The sequence below is a fragment of the Vigna angularis genome, chromosome 3 (genome assembly GCF_016808095.1).
Source record: "Vigna angularis cultivar LongXiaoDou No.4 chromosome 3, ASM1680809v1, whole genome shotgun sequence".
In the NCBI taxonomy this organism is placed as follows: Eukaryota; Viridiplantae; Streptophyta; class Magnoliopsida; order Fabales; family Fabaceae; genus Vigna; species Vigna angularis.
Window position 1 is genome coordinate 28,921,460 of NC_068972.1, and position 21,474 is coordinate 28,942,933.

General features: G+C 38.2%; 2 pseudogenes; one reads left to right on the top strand and one right to left on the bottom strand.

Annotated features, from left to right (window-relative positions):
• Positions 1 to 4,616: 4,616 nt before the first annotated feature.
• LOC128195843 (two-component response regulator ORR22-like) lies at positions 4,617 to 6,711 on the bottom strand (annotated as a pseudogene).
• Positions 6,712 to 15,047: 8,336 nt separating this feature from the next.
• Positions 15,048 to 16,303, top strand: LOC128195844 (30S ribosomal protein S5, chloroplastic-like; annotated as a pseudogene).
• Positions 16,304 to 21,474: the final 5,171 nt, after the last annotated feature.

Consider the following 21,474-nt stretch of genomic DNA (forward strand, 5'->3'; position numbering starts at 1 on the left):
TCACCCGGGAAGATCAATTCCTTCGCTCAACAATCAATAAGAATGCGATTGGCAGCCAACCAATCCATTCCTAAAATCACCTCCAAACCTTGAAGAGGTAAGCAGATGAGGCTAACCTTAAACTTACGTCCTTCCACTTCTATAGGACACTTGACGCACATAGTGGACGTCCTAACCTCACCAGCTGCTGGGGTAGACACCACCAGATCAAACTGCATCTCGCTCACTTCTAATCCCAGCTTTTCAACACACGCCTTCGAGATGAAGGAGTGCGTTGCCCCCGAATCATACAAGGCACAGCACGATCTACCAAACAGCATGCATTCACCAATTATAAGATTACCTGAGCTCGCTGCCTCAGCGCTCGTTATAGCATACACTCGCCCACTCGCTTGGGCTCGTCCCCCTCTTGACTGATTCCTCCCAGCATTCGGCGGCCTCATCACTACACGCCCACTCATATTGCACTCGTGATCCAAGTGCCCGTTTCTTCCGCAACGATTGCAGTGCTTTCCTCCCACCAACTGAGGGCATGAAGACCTATAATGTGGTCCTCCACATCGGAAGCAAACGACACTTCCCTGCCCAAACTGTCCGACAGGAACCACTGCTTGTGATCTGCTTGCATGAGAAGGCTGGTTTGGACGAGCGTAAGGAGGTCTCCTCTGCACAGCTCCTCCCCTGGACACGATCGGTCCCCTACTCACTTGTTGTTGCCTCTTTTGCCGTTCCGCCTCTGCCATATTCTTCTCCAAAACCTTGGCTCGCTCAACCATAGCAGGAAATGACCGGATGCATAAGCTGGAGATCAAAACCTTCAAATCACTCCGCAGTTCGTTCTCAAATTTCCTGCATTGCCACTCCTCACTGGTGGCCATCGTGTTGAACCGAACAAGGTGCTTGAACTTATTGGTATATTCAGAAACCGACATCCCACCTTGAATCAGTTGTAGAAACTCCACTTCCTTCGCAAAACGGACGCTGTCAGGGAAGTACTCCTCGTAAAACTTGCCACAGAACACTTCCCAAGTGATCGGACGTTGTGCGTCTGCCAGAATCGCCCTTGTGCTCGCCCACCAGTGGCTTGCTTCCCCAGTTAACAAGTACTCAGTGAACGCCAAACGGTTCTCGTCCGGACACCTTTTGGCGTTGAAGATCTTCTCCATGTCCCTTAACCACTGATCCGCTTTGTCTGGGAGACCTTTCCCACTGAACTTAGCCGCATGGTGTTGGAGGAAACTCTCCAAGCTCCACTCAGCAGTAGGCGGGGCAGCGTTGGAAGAAGACGCTCCCGTAGTGTGCCTGGTTGCTGCTAGAATTTCCATCAGCTGTCTTTGAGTTGTTTCAGAGTTGGCACGCGAGGCCTCCAAACTCTGCATGGCACTCTGATTTTGTTGCATCAGGGTGGCATTTTGTTCCATCAAGGTCGTGTTTTGTTGCTGTAATCGGTCAATCACCGTCTCCAACAACCTAGCGTTGTTGGACGCATCTGGTTCAGCAGGTTGAGGTGGTGGAGGGAGTCTAGGTGTCATTCGTTCTCTGGACACAGAGAAAAACGAACGTTAGTTACATGCAAAAAGTTGAGAAAATAACTCATTTTAAACACGTATTAAGCACACAGCAAAAACATAGTGCACCCATAACCTACAATGTCCTTTAAGAGAACAAAACTGCTCTGATACCACTAATGTAACATCCCAAAATATAGTAATTACCATAATCAGAATTAATTACATTAAGCTAATAAAACAGTGCAGTCTTACAAGTAAACCGGACGAGCGTAAAAAGTCGAACGGCATAAACAATACAGAAATAACGAACGCTTTTACAAGCAAGAGTTCAGGGACGAACGGTCTTACAAAACTATAACCGAACGTTCAAAATAACACTAATAAAGCTAACTACAGAAAACCCGCGAGCGCTCTAAGGCTCGGCTTTAACTTCTACATCCACCAGGTTAGCGTCTTCCAAATTTTCTTCTTCTAGCACTTCTTCAAGTGACACACCTCCATCTGCTCACATCCACACGGATGATCATTGCAAGGACAGGACGAACATACATATACAAGGCGACAACACAAGGAAAACGAAAGGGTAAGCTTAAGTAATTTAATTCATACTTCAATATATATATACTAACAATTCAAATCATTCAACACATAACTCAACATAAATCATCATCCAACATGTAATTATATATATATATATAGACCGACCGTCCGGACCGTATGAATCTGTGTAGTTACAAGCGTCCTTGCACCCGAGTGATGTAGTAACTGGGATACACCAAACAGCTGCCACTCGAGGTCAGTCCGTTCTTACGTCGCCCATGTTAACTTATGGACTAAGGACCTCCTACCGTTCCCACACATGACATACCTCCTCTACATGAAGATAGTATTCACGGAACATCAGGATGGACAGCGAGTCTTAACTTATCCACAGTCATACTTTACCAAATTTAATATTCAATATATATATATCAGAGTCGTTCCTCCATGGAACGCTCGTTCAAATACCAAAATCATAATTTCACTTCTTATAGTGTTCGCACATCTTAATACTTCCTTTTATTTACATTTTCATTCTATGTTCCACTTCCATAAAAAGACGAACGTTCAATCCTCTACACAACGAGGACGAACGGGACTTTCGCGAGAATCAGTTAAATGAACCGACTCTTAGCGATTTAATATAAATGATTCAGAATAATTTGGATTTAAAGACCTTAGACTAAATTCAAAAGAATACAGATACAACAAGACGAATATTTAGTACTCTGAGAACAAGTGTTAAACAGGATTGACCGCCAGTCAATGACCGAAAGCGAATACTCATTTACTAATTATTTGAGACGAACGCTATTTACGTACGTTCTGAAATTCAAAGGTATGGACGAGCGTTCAGTATCAGACCGTACACTTCTCAAGACGAACGCTAAATATAAGACCAAGCGCTATTTAAGACGAACGCTCAGTGTAAGACCGAGCGCTACTTAAAACGAATGCTTGGTGTAAAACCGAACGCTATTTAGGACGAACGCTGAGTGTAAGACCGAGCGCTACTTAAGACGAACGCTTGGTATAAAACCGAGCGCTATTTAGGACGAACGCTCAGTGTAAGACCGAGCGCTACCATTTTATAAATATGAGGAATATTGACTTAATTTAATTTACTAGATTGCCACTAGGCTGAGCCGAACGCTCAACTTGGTGTTTCACGGGACGCTCGTTAAATTTCAGAATTCTTTTCAAATAAAAGAATTCCTTTTTAAGTAATTGACCAGAAACCGAACGGTATAAGACCGTACGATGACGAACGCTATTTTATCATAGACAGACTTATCAGATTCAGATTTTTCATCTATTCTAACTAAACATTTCTCATTCAATTCATGATCTTATAATTTCCGATTCATCCTTTAATTCACATACTTTATAGAATTCATATTAATCACTCATACTATACAATAATCAACCAGTATCTAATTCATACATATCAATCCACACATACCATATTCACTCAAGCATAACAGCAATCGTTCAGGCATATTCAACCACAGCATACATCTCATACATTCTATTTTTATCATGCTCGCACACAATCATATACGTATAAACTAAATTATTAAGCTTCCCTTACCTGGATAGCAGTGTACTCCCAAAAAGCAAGATTTAGCGCTTCCTCTAACAACGTCCTACCCTCAGGTTTCGCTCAATAATTTCCACTTACTCTAAAACACCAGAAATCAGAATAACTCAGACCTAGAACCCATGCATGCAACCAGAACTAGGGTTCGCATGAAACCAAAAAGACGAACGCTTAGAAATGAGGACTTACCAGTTCCGTTCCAAATTCTGTTCGGATCAGAATGACGCTCACGTCTCTAGGAACGTTTCTACGGTTCTGAAACGTGATCGGAGAAGGAGATGGTGAGTTACAGTAGAGAGAAGGTGAACTGGTTTTAGAGAGAAGTTAGAGAAATGAAGGTTTTGGTTCTGAGGAAGAAGATGAGTGGTGCAGGTGAGTGGAAGAATTTTTCGAAAAAGACATTTTGTTCAAATCCACGTTCGTTCGGACGAACGTTTCCCAAGCCGACACCTGCACACCCACTCTGACTTCAAAAGCTTCCAACGTGACAAGTGGCGCTCGTGCATGCAGCGTTTAGTGCGTTTTTAATGCACTGAACGTGTGGCGCGGTGCATTTATGGAAGCAGCCAGGTGACTCAGCAGTGCAATAATGACAGATTTTACAGTAATCATGGTTTAAATTTCCGAGATCTCACACAAACGCTATAGAAAAGCAAATAAAAATCAAATATACCTGAATAACAAGTATTTCATCCCGAATCCTTTGTCCAACATCTCCTTCACCTCCACGACCAACAGTAGACAAGATCATCCTTACAATTTCTCTATATTGTGGATAACTTGTATAAACATCCTGGAGCAAGTATGTAAGCCTATCCTGTTCTTTACTTATCTCACTATTCCAATCAGTAACCAATACTTACTAGAAGAAGACGATCAAACATATAAACAGGACAGACATAATCATAAACTATTTAGAAAATGAATGGAAAGTTATATGTTACAGTAAATTAAAACACAAAGGACTAGACAAATGCCTGGAGATGGCTCGCCACATTCTCCCTTGTAAGCTTTTCAACGTTCATCAAATCAAGAATTTTTTTAGGTACAACCTCTGGCAGCAAAACAACAATATCATGAAGCCCAAATTCATACTAGTAAGGGAAAACTACATCAATGGCATAAAATTTGAATAATTGTGACCTTACAATCCCAGGTGTTACTTAAAATAAAGAAAAGTGTTGAGAAAGTCTTCAGAATAATTAAGAACATATATATGTTCTGAACGTTAAATTGACCATGCTAACATCTAACCAAATATAAAAAAGCATCATGAAAATAAAAAAAATATTGAGAACAATTTGAATAAGCTCATCAAAAATTTGATAGAAGTTATAACATTTGTCATATCCTGTAAAAGAGTGAAGAACATACTGTCAATGCCTAGCTGATTAACAGTAGCAACAAACTTGCGGTGCAGTTCCACAGACCAAACCACCCGAGGTTTCTTCTAGGCTGACGGGTCCTCATTAACATGATCATTCTCCTGCTCCTCGTCTTCATCTTACTTAAGATTGAAACTGTAAAATAATTCTAGAGGGCTTAATTGATCCCTCTCACAATCTTCTATTTATAAGAATAAATTGATACATAAGTACATGATAAATAGGGTAACCCTAGACACAATATAATCATGATAAATAGGGTAATCCTAGACACAATATAATCATGATAAATAAGGTAACCCTTGACACACTATAATGATGATAAAATAGGATAAATATCCTAACAATCTTCATCTTGATTCTTCCGTTTCTTAGTCAACTTCTCATTTTGATCTGAATTTATAGCTCTTGATGATCTATGTCCATTTCCACTATCAGAAGTGGGTTTGTCTAAGCTGTTTGTTTTGTTCTTCTCTTTTGAGTCAAACTTCTTGCTTCTGATTACATGCTGTCAGATGTTCTTGAGTTCCATCCTCACGGGTTTCAGCAGATAATCACAGGCTACATGAGAAATCCCCTTCATCACCAGCTTCCTATCACCATTTTCAGGCAACACTGAAATAAAACATTTTATAACACCAAAGGTTCACCAAATAATCATTGAAGCTGCACAAATAACTCAAAACATCCTTCCTACATAACGTTATTGACTCTTCACATTTTCACATTTATCAAAAGTCAACTATGAAACTAAAAAAATTCTATTGTAGGACTAGACTATTTATACAAAAACATAGTACAGACAGATGTATATTTTTTTAAAAGGAAAAGTTAGAAAACTCATTAACATTTAAATACCTTAAATTTCTAGCTTGATTAATAACTATATCAATAATTGTTAATCAAATCAGAAATGGTGAAATAATGATAGTTAAAATGAAGATGTTATTGCTTGATTTGTCGTAGTTACTGCAACTCTATCCATAACCAAGATAAATATCATTATGAAAGAGTAAAGAGGCACATTGCACACACATCCACAGGATAGACAGTTACAAAACCAATGTTTATCCAAGTGCATATTTGGAATTTTGTTAAAGATGGAAGAATCACGTTAGGGATGTGGAAGCTATAAGCCTATAACTATTAGATTCTGAAAATCATGTTTAGGGTGGGGAAGCTACAATTATTAGCTTCTAAATTCACATCCAAAACATGGAAAATTATGTCCCAAATATGAAACCAAACACGCTACAAAATACTCATCCCAAAGAAATAATCAGATCCTGCATCGAAATCATGGCATAACAAGTAGTAAAAGAAATATGTAGTCTATAATATAACCTATAACAAAAGCTTCCTCCGCAACAATTAAGGAAGTTGGAGTTCACTGTAGTATTCATTCTCTATAAACAATTCCATTAGTAAAAGTATATCCATATTAACTACCACCACCAAAAGAATCTGAAACAGAACACAAAAATCTAAAAAAGAAAGAACAAAACACAAACCAAAACCCTAAATCATGAAAAAAAGTAAGCAAAAGCAACAGTAGAAGATTCAAACCATGATATTGACATTTCCGGAGGAGGTTTTCCAATACCATGAGGCAGATCGGGTCATCATCGACGGGAAACTCTTCCCCAGAATCACTCATTCTCTTCTCCACAGTCATTTTCTTCTCCAAACTTCACAAATACCACTTCTCTGCTCGTGGTTCACAAACCAAAACCCTTAAATATATGAAAGATTACCAAAATATTCTTTCGCATCTCGTCCAAAGAAGCACCCTTCTCAAGCTCCGCTGACAACTCTTAGAGAAACAACGCCGCAACGGTGTGAGGCGATGGTGTCGACGACGTAGAGGTAATGGCGAGCTTCGACGGCGTGAAGGCTCCGACGAGTGTGCGCGGCGTGGAGGCTTCGAGACGTGTAGGGTTTCCAGACGTGTAGGTGTGTTCTGTGCCTAGGATGAGAGAAAAAAATGTTGTGCGGAAAAGATGTGCGGAAGGGGAAGAAATAAAATGCGGAATGACGAGATTCAAAGAACTGAAATGAAAGAAGGATGTTGGAATAATTGTTTTAATATTTATCGTAATATATTTTTTTTTTGTAATTTTTATTTTATCACTGTGTTTAATTTATTATGATAGCAGTTTTTTATATTAGTGATAAGGGCAAAAGAGAGAAATTACTTAATGGAAGGGTAAAACCGAGAAAGCACCTGTTTTCAGATTAGGATTAAGACACCTAATCTTCAGTAGCAAGAGAGAGAAGTCGAGTGTGAGAGATTTCTAGAAAGAGAGAGCTCCGAGACAATGAAGAAGCTAGGGTTGCTCACACACACACTCAGAGATGAAGATGATGATCAGAGTAGAGAGAAAAACAACGAATGAACACAATCAGGTACTGAATAGCATCACATATATTCTGTTTTAAATTTGCTTTTATAGTAGCTAAGATACACTGAATCTGTTTCTGTTTTTGTTTATTCTAACACTCCTCCTAAACAAAAACCTTTAATCGAACAAAAAAACACGATTTTATTGAAGAAAAACACTCGTTTCACCGATTGAATCGGTGAACTTTCTTCCATTTTGATTATGGACCTTCTGGACCAATTTTAATCGGTACAAACACTTCCTCCTTAGCATATGAGTACTTTCCTCCGATTAGAATTGGAGAAAGTTCTCTCTAGATCGATCTCCTCCTCTCTGGCAAAAACCCTAGGTTTTTGCCCTCCTTCTGGTGCGATCTTCACTTATCTCAGCTCGCACCATTCCAATATGCTTTATGAGTGACTGAAAGCGTTCACTTTTGAGTGCTTTGGTGAGTATATCTGCTAGTTGGTCTTTGGATCTGCAGTGTACAACATCCAGTCTACCACTACTGACCTGTTCTCTGATGTAATGAAACCGGGTATCAATGTGCTTGCTCCTGCCGTAAGATGCAGGATGTTTAGCAAGGTCTATGGCTGACTTGTTGTCAACAAGTAGCCTCACTCTTCCAGTTAGCTCAATTTTCAACCCTTCTAATAGGAATCCCAGCCAAGTTGCTTGACAAGTAGCTTCACAAGCAGCTATGTATTCTGCCTCACATGATGACAAGGCAACCACTGGTTCCTTTCTTGAACTCCAGGAAATTGGTGTTCCTCCCATGAAGAAAATATAACCAGCAGTGCTTTTCCTATCTTCCTTATCACCACACCAGTCTGCATCTGAGTAAGAAGTGATTTGCACTTCTTCCTTAGTCTCTCCTCTTCCCAACAGTATTCCATAGGAGTGAGTGCCCTGCAAGTATCTTAGAATGCGTTTAACAGCATTCAAGTGTGACATTCTAGGGCATTCCATGTATCTACTCACCACTCCAACACTGTAACTCAAGTCAGGTCTTGTGTTATAGAGGTATCTCAAACTCCCAACAATACTTCTGTAAGCTGTTGGATCTAAAGCTTCTTCATTCGGCTCCTTTTCAAGTCTCAGTCCCACTTCAGCTGGGGTATTAGCAGCATTACAGTCCACCATTTCAAACCTCTTTAGTAGATCTAGAACATATCTGGACTGGTGCATCACAATTCCATTCTTAGTCTCAGTAAATTCTATTCCAAGGAAATAGCTAAGCTTTCCTAAGTCACTCATCTCGAATTCACTTAGCATTTGAAGTTTGAATTCTAAAATCAGCTCCTCACAGCTCCCCGTGACTAATAGGTCATCAACATATAGGCATACTATTAGCTTCTCTTGTCTGCCACTGTGTTGGCAGCACTTCACATACAACCCATGTTCTGAAACACACTTCTCAAAGCCAATGCTACTCATGAACCCATCAATTCTCTGGTTCCAAGCTCTTGGAGCCTGTTTAAGCCCATAAAGAGCCTTTCTCAGCCTGTACACCTTGTCCTGCTGCCCTTTAACCTCAAATCCCAGTGGCTGTACAACATATACGTCCTCTTCCAGCCTTCCATTTAGAAAGGCTGACTTCACATCCAACTGGTGTAATGACCAGTGAAATTTAGTAGCCAGTGACACCACCAATCTGATTGTCTCTACCCTGGCTACAGGAGCAAATACTTCTCCATAATCAACTCCAGCCTTTTGTAGAAAACCCTTAGCAACCAGCCTTGCCTTGTTCCTTACAACAACACCTTGTGGGTTTATTTTTAACTTATAAACCCACTTTAATGCTATGGGTCTCTTGTTAGAGGGCAGATCAACCAACTCCCAGGTCTGATTCCTCTCTATAGAGTCAATCTCTTCCTGCATTGCCTTATACCACCTTTCATCTTTTACAGCTTCATCAAATTCAACTGCTTCAGCTTCTGCTATTAAAGCAAAGTGAACAAAGTTGCCTTCTGATGTGAGTGTTGCCTCATAGGATAAGTCATAGTCTCTTAGATGTGCTGGCAGTTGTGTAACTCTTGATGACCTTCTATTGTTGTCATCTCTTCTCTCCTTCTCTGTTTCCACTGTTTCCTCTCCAGCAGTAGCATCTTCCAGATTAATGGTTGATGATTCTTGCTCACCTGTTTCCCACTGCCATACTCCAGCCTCATCCACTACAACATCTCTACTCATACAAACTGTTCCTCCTATAGGATTATACAGTTTGTAACCTCCAGTGGCATTGTACCCTACCAAAATCAGTGGCACTCCCTTGTCATCCAGCTTCTTTCTCAACTGGTCAGGTACATGCTTATAGCATATAGAGCCAAAAATTTTTAGATGCTTAACATCTGGTTTCACCCCTGTCCATGCTTCCTCAGGTGTCAACCCATTCAGTCTCTTTGTTGGAGACAGATTAAGAACATATGTGGTTGTCAACACAGCCTCTCCCCACAGAAAATTAGGCAGCCCTTTACTCTTCAGCATGCATCTGACCATATTTAATATGGTTCTGTTCTTCCTCTCTGCTGCCCCATTGTGTTGTGGTGTATAAGGAGGGGTAACTTCATGCACTATCCCTTCCTTTTCACACAACTCTTTAAATTCAGTGGAGGTATATTCTCCTCCTTCATCTGTCCTCAACACTTTAATTTTCTTCTCACACTGCCTCTCAACTAGACATTTAAATTTTCAAATGTCTGCAGCACCTCCCCCTTTCTCCTGATTAGATAGACCTAACATTTCCTGGTCCAGTCATCAATAAACAGTAGAAAATACCTGTTGCCTCCAGGTGTTTCTACTTGTATGGGGCCACACACATCTGAATATACCACCCCTAATTTTTCTGTTGACTTCTGGGGTAAGATCTTCTGAAAACTGCCCCTGGTCTGCTTGCATTGGACACACTCCTTGCAAACTGTTTCTGGAATTTCCACTTTAGGCAAGCCACTCACCATATTTTTCTGGCTTAACAGTGATAAATCCCTGAAATTTAGGTGTCCAAATCTGAGATGCCATAACCATTCCTCTTTATTTTCTGTTGCAGTAAAACATTGATGTTTTACTGCACTCATTACCACCCGAAAGGTCCTGTTTTGTGACAGTTGAGCCTGCACAATCATCTTCTTATGTTGATTGAAAATGCTGAGACAATTGTTCTCCATTTTCATCACATCTCCCTTCTGTAACAGCTGTCCCAAGCTTAGCAGATTCGTTTTCAGTCTTGGTACATACAATACTTCTTCAATTATCACTTCTTTCCCCTCTGCATCTCTCAGAACAACTCTCCCAGACCCTTCTGCAGTCAAACTTCTGTCATCTGTAAATCGGATCTTCCCCTGTACAGCTCCTTGCATTTTCACAAACCAGTCCTTCCTCCCTGTCATATGGGTAGAGCAGCCAGAATCCAAGTACCATGTTGTGCTCTCTAGCTGCTCCTCTCCAGTGTTGGCCATCAACATCACAGCCTCTGAATCTGACTCATCCTCCTGGGCCAGATTAGCCCTCTTCTTGGGTTTATTTTTAGCACCTTCCCCTTTCCAGCATTCTTTTGCATAATGCCCAAGTTTTTGACAATTATAGCATTTCACTTTCTTCTTGTCAAACTTCCAATCTCCTCCAGTTTTCTGGTTTTTCACTGGTACAGATTCACTGGACTCTTCCCCTTGCTGTTCCTCTGTATCTTTACCTTTCTTGCTGCCCTTACTCCATTTCTTGAACCCCTTTTTCCCTTTAAACTGAGATCTGGCCTGTAGGGCCTGTTCTTGGCACTGCTTGCGCTCATTGATGCGATACTCATGAGCTTCTAATGAGTGCAGCAGCTCCTCAATCTGCATAGACTCCAGATTACAGGCTTCTTCAATAGCCACTACCACATGATCAAATCTGGGGGTTAGAGTTCTTAGGATTTTGTCAACAATGTACTCATCTGAAATTGCATCCTTGCATGCTCTCATTTTATTCACCAGTTCTTGAACTTTATCAAAGTATTCTGCCATAGTTTCACCCTCATCCATGATCAGAACCTCAAACTGCCTCCTCAGTGCCTGTAATTTCACTTTCTTGTTTTTGTCTCCATCACCATACATCTTCACTAGAATGTCCCACACTTCCTTAGCAGTAGTAGCCTTAGAGATCTTGTTAAGAATCTTTGGACTTACACATTGATACAGCAAAAACCTGGCCTTGCTGTCCAATTTCACTTGGAGTTTGTAACTTCTTTTCTCCTCTTCAGTAGCTCTTTCACCCAAATCTGGTAGCCCATCTTCTATCACTACTGACACATCTTGAAAACCAAAGATGGCTTGCATCTTGATGCGCCAGTCATCAAATAATTTCCCATCAAATACAGGCAATGGCCCCTGTATTCCTCCAATACCTGCCATCACTTTCTTGCTAGCTTCTTGATTTACCCACACACAAAGAAACCTTCTTTCTCCACTTCTGGATATACACAATTCCAGTCACCAATCACACACCCACTGTACACGCCAGGAATCACAAGCACCTATGCTCTTGATACCATATTAGTGATAAGGGCAAAAGAGAGAAATTACTTAATGGAAGGGTAAAACCGAGAAAGCACCTGTTTTAAGATTAGGATTAAGACACCTAATCTTCAGTAGCAAGAGAGAGAAGTCGAGTGTGAGAGATTTCTAGAAAGAGAGAGCTCCGAGAGAATGAAGAAGCTAGGGTTGCTCACACACACACTCAGAGATGAAGATGATGATCAGAGTAGAGAGAAAAACAACGAATGAACACAGTCAGGTACTGAATAGCATCACATATATTCTGTTTTAAATTTGCTTTTATAGTAGCTAAGATACATTGAATCTGTTTCTGTTTTTGTTTATTCTAACTTTTTATATATCATGATATATGTAATTTTTATTATGAAAATGTCATTGCTATATCTATTATTATAGGTTTTTTAAAATACGCCATAATATATTTTAATTTTATTATAAAATAATCATCTATCAATATATGATAGATCGATTTCACCTATCAAAAGAGAGAAAAGAAGAAGAAGGTTGAGTGAAAAAGAGAAAGATGTAGAGGAGGAGAAAAAAAGAGAAGAGAGTGAGAGAAAAGAAAAGGAAAAAGAGAGAGTAGTAGAGAGAAAAGAGAAAGAAGAGAGAAGAAGTGAGGTTGAAAGAAAGAGAGAAAAGACCAATGTGGAAGAAGAGAGAAAAGAAGAGGTTGAGAGAAAAAATGAAAGAATTATATGAAAAACTCCTTCCTTACCCAAAGAATTATTCTAGGAAGGAGAAGGAAAAACACTTAGCGTTTTAAAGAAATCTTCAAGAAATTTGAGATTAAAATTCTTGTGATTGAGACCCTGTAACAGTTCCTGCTTATGTTAAATTCCTGAAAAAATTCAACAAAATGAAAAAATATCCAGAAAAGGAAACAATTGAGGTACATGTCAATTGAAGTGTGATCTTGCAGAAGGCACTTCCTCCAAAGGTTAAAGATCCGGGAAGTTTCACTATTCCCTACACTATTGGGAGTCATGAAATAGGGAAAGCCCTAATTGATTTAGGATCCAGTATCAATTTGATGCCCTTATATGTACTTGAGAAGATTGGTGGTCTTGAAGTCAAGCCTACAAAGATGAGTTCGCAAATGGTGGATGGATCCATTAAGAAGTCCTATGGTGTGGTGGAAGATGTAGTGGTTCGAATAGACAACCTTAGATTCCTAGTGGATTTTGACATCCATAAGCTCATACCAAATTATATCAATATCTGTTAGGTTATTATTAAAGTAACAATCATATTTATTTATATTTTATACTCGTTAAAATATATGTAAATATAATAATAATATAATAAACTTAATCATATAATTTATAGCTATTTTTTTTTTAATTTTTCTGCTCATTGCTTCTTATAAAATATGGAGTGTTGGCCATAGTTTAAATTCTACAATGCTTGTACCAAAATTATGTCTTCCTTCCCAGTGAATAATGATAATTACTATGCTATTTTTTATTTAATTTTTCTGCTCATTGCTTCTTATAAAAAATGGAGTGTTGGCCGTAGTTTAAATTCTATTATGCTTCTACCAAAATTATGTCTTCCATCCCTGTGAACAATGATAATTACTTGTATTGATGGGATGAAAAGCTGAATAATTGCGTTCATATTTTTATAATTACTTGGACCTTTAACTTGAATAAAAGTTATAGTTGTCTGTTAAAAGATTCTATCTTCATATGGTATGTTAATCTTTATCTTTGTTATGCAGGGTATTTTGTGTCAAGTTCAATGGTGATGAAGTTATGTGATTTCAGGAAGTGATGATACTAACCTTAGGGTTTGGAAGGCAAAAACATCTAAGCAACTTGGAGTATTTCCTTGCTTCTTATATTACTTAGATTTGAGTGAAATAATTAATGTGTAAGAGAGCATATCCTTAGCATCATGTAGCAATGTTTATCATGATTTTGATCATGTTTAATTGTCTTATTTCTTGACTGAGTCATACATGTCCATGTATATAGTTTATAAAATTATTCACATATAATTTGATGTAAATTCACATTATACAAATAAAAAAATGAAGTAAAGAATATTCAAGAGGCCTTAAAAGATCATCACAAAGACGAGTGTGCCGACTTGATATTTTGGCATTATAACAATAACAAAAAAGAATAGTTTTGTATTTTTATTTTTTTACCGTAAGAGAAAATTAGAATCATAGGATTAAATAAAGCAGTTTCAAACTTTATATTACATATATTTGTTTTTGTTACAATCAATATTAAATATTTTTGTTTGAGCCGTACATGATGAAATTCGCATATACGATTCTTTGGGGGTTTCTTTAGGTTACGTATCTCAATAAAGTTTATGATTGGTTTGAAGAATGTCTTGAAATTCAGGCGATTGTCGATGATATATCCACTAAATATGTTTCGCCTCATGTGAACATATTTTATTGTTTAGGAGGAATTATACTTGTTTTTTAGTCCAAGTAGTAATTTAATGTATTATTAGACAATTTAATGTTTGAAATGAATTTCATTGTTAGTTTAATTGAATATGTTCATTTCATGTTATATTGATTATAAATTGATTGATGAGATGATAATATAGAAAATTAATTGTAAATTGATTGGATATATCAAATGTAATAATGAATTTTTTTTTAACAAAACAAGTTTTTATGATAGGTGAACAATACAAGTAGTTGTTCACCTATCATAATATATGCTTTTCAGAAATAAACTTTTATAGATTTAGCATCAGAGCAAATTTGACGTAGCTTGAAACTAACAGTTTAGTTTAATCATCCATAAGCTCATACCAAATTTACAGATTTATGATGAATAAACATACAACAAATCATAATTCAGGGTTTAAAGTAAAAGAATAACACTACCAGAAATATGCTTATTACCGAAGGATTAACACCGATGGCCTTTTTTGTCTTTCGGTAATTGGACAGTGACAGTACCGAAGGAATGCGCCCTTCGGTAAGGTTTGGATTTCGCTATCCCATTCACCCAAATTCAGTATTGTGAAAGTTTCTCTCCCCTGTCGCCTCCCTCGCCCCCCCTCCCCCCTCCCCCCCCAAAAAAACCTCTCAACCCTAATCTCACTCGTTCAATGGTGGCCATTTTTTCGCACTTCCCGCTTCTTCTCGCTTCTCTCTCCTGCCTTCACCGCCACACACCGTCTCCCTCCTCTTCGCCAAACCCCAACACCACCCTTCCCTCCTCTACGTCAAATGAAAACCCTCTGATGACATTGACACCTCGTTCTTTGACAACGTCAACCCCCCATAGCCTCCGGAGGGATTTCTCGTCCCTCCCTCCTTCTACGATGGCCCCCTCGAGACGGAGGACGAGATTGCCGCAGCCTATGTGGAGCTCTACGGCCTCGCCTTCAGCGGCGTTTCCATGCTCGGGAATGACATCTTCGAAACGGATGCCATGGTGAAGCAGGACACGGGGTTTGGGTCCGGCACGAAGAAGGCGAAGGTCTGCGATGAGTTCGAAGAGAGGGTAGTCCAGATAAGGAGGGTGACGAAGGTTGTTAAGGGAGGGAAGCAGTTGCGCTTTAGAGCTGTCGTCATTGTCGACGACAAGAAAGGCCAAGTCGACGTCGGAGTTAGCAAGGCCAAGGAAGTCGTCGTCGCCGTTCAGAAGTCCGCCTCCAATGCCAGGAGGAACATCGCGAAGGTGCCAATGACTAAGTACTCCACTTTTCCCCACAGGTACTTTCTCGAACTTATGTTACCCTACACTATATTTCTGAATTGTTTGTTTTGGTCACCCATTTATGTTGTTATGATAATCTGCAAGTGTCTTTTGAATCCAAGATTGAATCGATGAGGTTTGTTATAATTAATTATGAAATAAAAATGAAATTGACTTTGCATATGTATGAGTTAAAAGTAAAAATTTGGAATTGGAGTCTGAGATTGAGATTGAGATTGAGTTTGAGTTTGCACTTGGAAGAATGGGAGTTCAGCAAAAGCTCATTTCTTTCTTCTTTCATTCTTCTCTTGTATTCATCATGTTTCCCCTTGTTGGTTCATCACAAGAGCACCAGAAAATTACAAGCAGCCCTTCAAGAACCAAAGATAATAACCACATTAAGGTAGGGTATTTCATCAAATTCCATATTCTGAACTTTTATTCAAGAAAGTTAGCAGCATAATCTATTCATTTTTTCCCTCTTGCCTAATTTCCAATCTTGCAAGTTAAATCCTTTGTTTATTAAATTAAATCCTTTGTTTATTAAATGTGAGTTCTGTCTCTGAAGCTAACTCTTTTTCTTTTGTGATTGGTTAAGATGTGTCCAAGACTATCAAACAAAGAGCTTGTGGGCTTCGAATGCGGTTCTTGATGCCTGTTGGTATACTTGCAAATAGACTATCAAACAAAGAGGAGAATTCAAGAAGGCATAGAATTGTGTTCTATGTTCATTCAATTTTACAGGCAAGTATATCTAAGTCCACATTACATAACAACTCCAAATCAAATGTAATAATTGATTGTTTCTACTGTAAAAGCAGGCTAAATTTTATGCCTTCCTATATCATATCCACATTAGATTGTTTGGAGAAAAGTTACTGAAAGAAGAAACTGAATCTAATAGAACTAGATTTAAAGTTCCAGACAATTCAAGTAGAACCTTATTCAGACTTGTTAAAATTCAATTATGACTTTGATGGTAGTTTCATGTTCAAATTATTTTGCATGAAACAACTGCAGCTATTTTTGTTAAAGTACTATATATTCACGTCTGAAACATGTCATTGCAGGGTGATTTCCTTTGTTTTCTCGGAGCCATCCAAAAGGTTGTCTATGTGTATTTACTGGATGTGTATAATTTGTGTTTCTGTTTTGCAATTCTATAACATCTCCAAGAACAGTAAGATTGAGAGAATTCTTTTGAGGAAATACTACCATCTGATGGCTGTCTTGATGTTTTTGCCCGCCCTTATCTTCTAAGTGATTTGGGACTAGAGAAAAAGGGATTTTTCCACTTAGTATCCATTATCCATTTTCTTTGTACTTCACTTGAAAGTAATAGGAAAATGTACTACTGCAAACACTCCCCAGACTGTTTACCTTATTTCCAAATAGCCACCCTTAACCTTCAAATCTGGATGAAAGGCCTTTATCTCTCTGAAGCTTGTAATAGATCCTTCCATATCTTTGAAGCTGTTCATTATGACTTTCTCATATTGATTAATACATATGATGGTCTTGAATTTGTCCACGTTATTTAAAAAAAAAAAATCCTCATTTTATTTCTTTTTTAAAAAATTATTATAGTTTCTATTTGTTTTTCATGTAAAAAATAGATAAAAGGTAGTCATTTTTCTATATTTTTCTATAAAATAACATGGTAAAATTAGAGATTGTAATAAGTATTAGCAGGCAAAAGGATCTGTTAGTAAGTTTTAGAACACTTAAGGGCCTCTCACCTGATGTTAAAATTAAGGTCACTCATTCGAAATAATTGCAAGTGGTGTCAATGCTTTTTCTCACTTGAAATCAGACCCACCAATATATATATATATATATATATATATTAATCTCACATTTATCATATAGGTTGTCCTCTTGTTCTTCTTCTAAGGATTTTCTTAAATAAACGTCTATATATTAATCTCACATAAATCACTTTTTTGCAAGCATAATATTAATTACTTCTGGGAAATAAACGTCTATATATGTTTAGTTTACACGTGTTATATATATATATATATATATATATAATTAAGATTTTTCAAGCGTGGATTGTCAACAATACACTAAACGAAAACAGCTAAAAAAAAACATTGTAGATAATTACCGAAGGCTTTCACCCTTCGGTAATTAACGAAGGCTTTTGTCCTTCGGTAATTACCGAAGGGCAAAGGCCGTCGGTAATGGTTAGCGACAAGGGATTTACCGACGGTCATCTGACCGTTGCTAAGCCGTCGGTAATAGGTTATTACCGACGGCTTTTGCATGTTTCCGAAGGATTATGACCGTCGATAATGCCCTTCTTTACTGTAGTGTAAGAAGTTTAGAAACTTCAAACTAGTTGACGAATTTCAAACGATTATAATTCTCCTTTAATCGATTCCAATGCAACAGAGTATTATTGAATTTTCTTTTCAACACAGTGTACAATCAATCAACTAATATCACCTGCATAATCCTTTCATCTCACCTAGATAAAGCGTTAGATCATATGCAGTAAAACTGATAAAGAATCACTAACACATATTAATTATGAATATGCAATTGTAATGATGTAACCATGAAAAGTTCAATTGCTATCATACAAATGATAAAATATAACTCTTGAATTATATTATGACAAGTAATTCTTGAATTATTTTGGGTTGATGAACACTTTTTCCTTTGTTGTCCTTTTCTTCTTCCTTCACTTGTGACAGGAAACAATTTTTACCTTTCTTGCCTGGCTTAGCAGCTTTTGTACTAGTCCCTAGTGCATCTTCACATGCAGCTTTGAGACTAGTCTTCTTCACTTGGATCTGCTGTTCAGCATTGAAGACATTGAATATCACCTCCTCTTCTTGGTCTTTGAGTGTTATAGTTCCATAATCAATATTGATGCTAAGCTTGGCTGCTTTCATGAATGACCTTCCAAGAATAATACGAATCTCCACATCTTCCCCCATCTTCATCACCACAAAAAGCACTAGGAATCTAAGGTTTTCTATTCGAACCACTACATCTTCCACCACACCATAGGGCTTCTTAATGGATCCATCCACCATTTGCGAAGTCATCTTTGTAGGCTTGATAAAGCGTTAGATCATATGCAGTAAAACTGATAAAGAATCACTAACACATATTAATTATGAATATGCAATTGTAATCATGTAACCATGAAAAGTTCAATTGCAAGAAAGGTAAAAATTGTTTCCTGTCACAAGTGAAGGAAGAAGAAAAGGACAACAAAGGAAAAAGTGTTCATCAAGACTCTTTGGTCAAACATGAAGAACTCAAACCAAGCATACCAGTGACATTCAACAACAAATTTTGGGTTGTGAAAGAACTTAAAGTTGATGGACTGATAGAGATTGAATCTCCAATTTCAAGAAGAGTCAAGAAGGTGAACATGAAGCTGATAACGGTTGAAAATACTGTCATTTGTGATGTATTTTTTATACTAAATGCACTCTTTTCTACTTAGAAACTTGCTTGAAATCATGTTTTTCTGTTAAGTTGTGTGAATAAGAGAGTTGAGGTTGAATTTGATGGTCTTATGACTAATTCTCCTTGTTTTGTTAGAAAATCAGATAATATGGAAAGCAAGGATGAAGTGCTAAGGAGATGGAGCTCAGAAAGGCTTGGAAAAACACCAGCAGGGAGGAATGCTCGAAGCTTGGGCGCCCTTTTTAGAGGCTTAAGCGTAGAAGAGTGTTACTCACCACCCAGACACCCCCTTTTGTGCACTTGAGCGCCAGAAGCACGAAGCTTGGGGGTCATCTGTGAGGCTTAAGCGCATGAAACCACTACTCACCGCCCGAGCGCCCTAAGTGGGGTGCTTTAGCGCTAGTGACACGAGCCTGGGCCTTGTTTCTGTTCTGTCTTCGCTCTATTTAAAGGACCCAGGCGTCCTAGGTTTGGTATCTCTAGATAGAGCAGCGCAACAGCACACTCTTCCACTCTCTGAAGGTGGATTTAGATGCGGGAGCTTCCATCCTCTACTTTTAGGGTTTTACTATCTCATGGTTTTCCATTCTTCATCTAGTTTCACCATGTCGATGGTGAACTAAACTCTATTTGTTATTGGGGGATGATGTAACCTTGTGAACTCTCATGTATTTGAATTGATTCTTAATAGTATATGCTTTTTCATTAATTGATAGAGTAATTCATCTGTGCTTATTACATGCTTTGTTTAACTCATTCATAGCATAATGTATGAATTGCATGAGTGCTAGGAGGTCCCTTACAATTCAGGTTCTTGTTGAATTACTCCCAAGAGTAATATTTCTCAAGGATGAGGGTATGAGTCTTGGTCGTCTTAAAGCTCTTGATCTTCACATTTAATTACTATGAATGCTAGGAATTGCATGAACTAGTGATTGAGGACATGCTTATTTCTCCTAGGGATCGGGTTTAAGTGATTTAGTGAGTGACGTTAACATTAATGCATAAAGAAGAATTCTTACATACATGAGAGGAAACTTGGTGGAATCTAACCCCAACAACATACTCATCTCATATTAAACAACATTCATTCATCACTGTGTTATTCTGCTATTGATCAAACTGCATTCATATTTAATTTTATGTGTTTGCATTTGAAACCAATGATCTCATTTTCTTTAAGTCTTAATTAATCGAGTTATCACACGGCTGTCTAGTGCCGAGAGTCCTTTGGGATACGATACTTGGTCTTACCATTTTATATTACTTGTGCGATTTGGTACACTTGCCAATCCATCAACAAGTTTTTGGCACTGTTGCCGGGGACTCACACTTTAAACTATTCTATTTGTGTGATTCTTGATTAACTTTGACTTTATTTCTTATTTTATTTTTATCTTTAATTTTTTTCTTATTTTTAATTCGTGTTTAGTGTCGTTTGTTTTTGTTTTTATGCTAATAGTGTTATCTAGGGTTTTGTGTCTAGTTTATGCAGGATAAAGTCAGGACTAGGAGCAACAAAAGTGTTGAACCTCTTCTTGGAGGACTTGAGACTAGTAGAAGGCCAAGAAGAAATAGATTATCTAGAGAACCTTCTAGCAATTAGAGATTACTATACCTTTGACCGAAGCACTGTAGCAAATTCCTGCTTATGCGAAGCACATGAAGCAATTCCTCACAAAAAAGAGATATTTAGATGAGGAGACTATGGATGAATAGGGAGATTGCAGTGTTATTTTGGAGAAACCACTTCCTCCAAAAGTGAAAGATCTAGGAAGCTTTACTATTCCTTGCATCATTGGGAAGGTGAATATAAGGAAAGCCTTAATTGATTTAGGGTCAAGCATTAATTTGATGCCCTTATCTATGCTCAAAATGATTGGTGATCTTGAAGTCAAGCCAACAAAGGTGACTTTGCTTATGGCGGATGGGTCTTCCAAGAAACCCTATGGTGTAGCGGAAGATGTTGTGGTTTGTATAGAGAAACTTAAATTCCTGGTGGATTTTGTGGTGATGGAGATGGAGGAGATGAGAAGATCCCAATTATTCTTGGAAGGCTGTTTATGAAAACGACAAAGGTAATCACCAATGTGGATGATGGGATGATAATGCTTCAAGACCAAGAGGAAGAGGTGATCTTTAATGTCTTCAAAGCTGAGCAGTAGATTCAAGAGAAGAAGATTAATCATAAAGCTGCATGTATGGATGCATTAGTGACTAGCCCTAAAGTTGCCAAGCCGATCATCAAAGGTAAAAATTGTTTCTTGTCACAGGTTAGGAAAGAAGAAAAAGATGACAAAGGAAGGATGGTTCATGATGACTTGGTGGATGCACAATTCAAACTTGGCACACCTGTAAGATTCAAGAACAAGTTGTGGGTTGTGAAAGATTTTAAAGAGAATGGAGTGATAGAAATTGA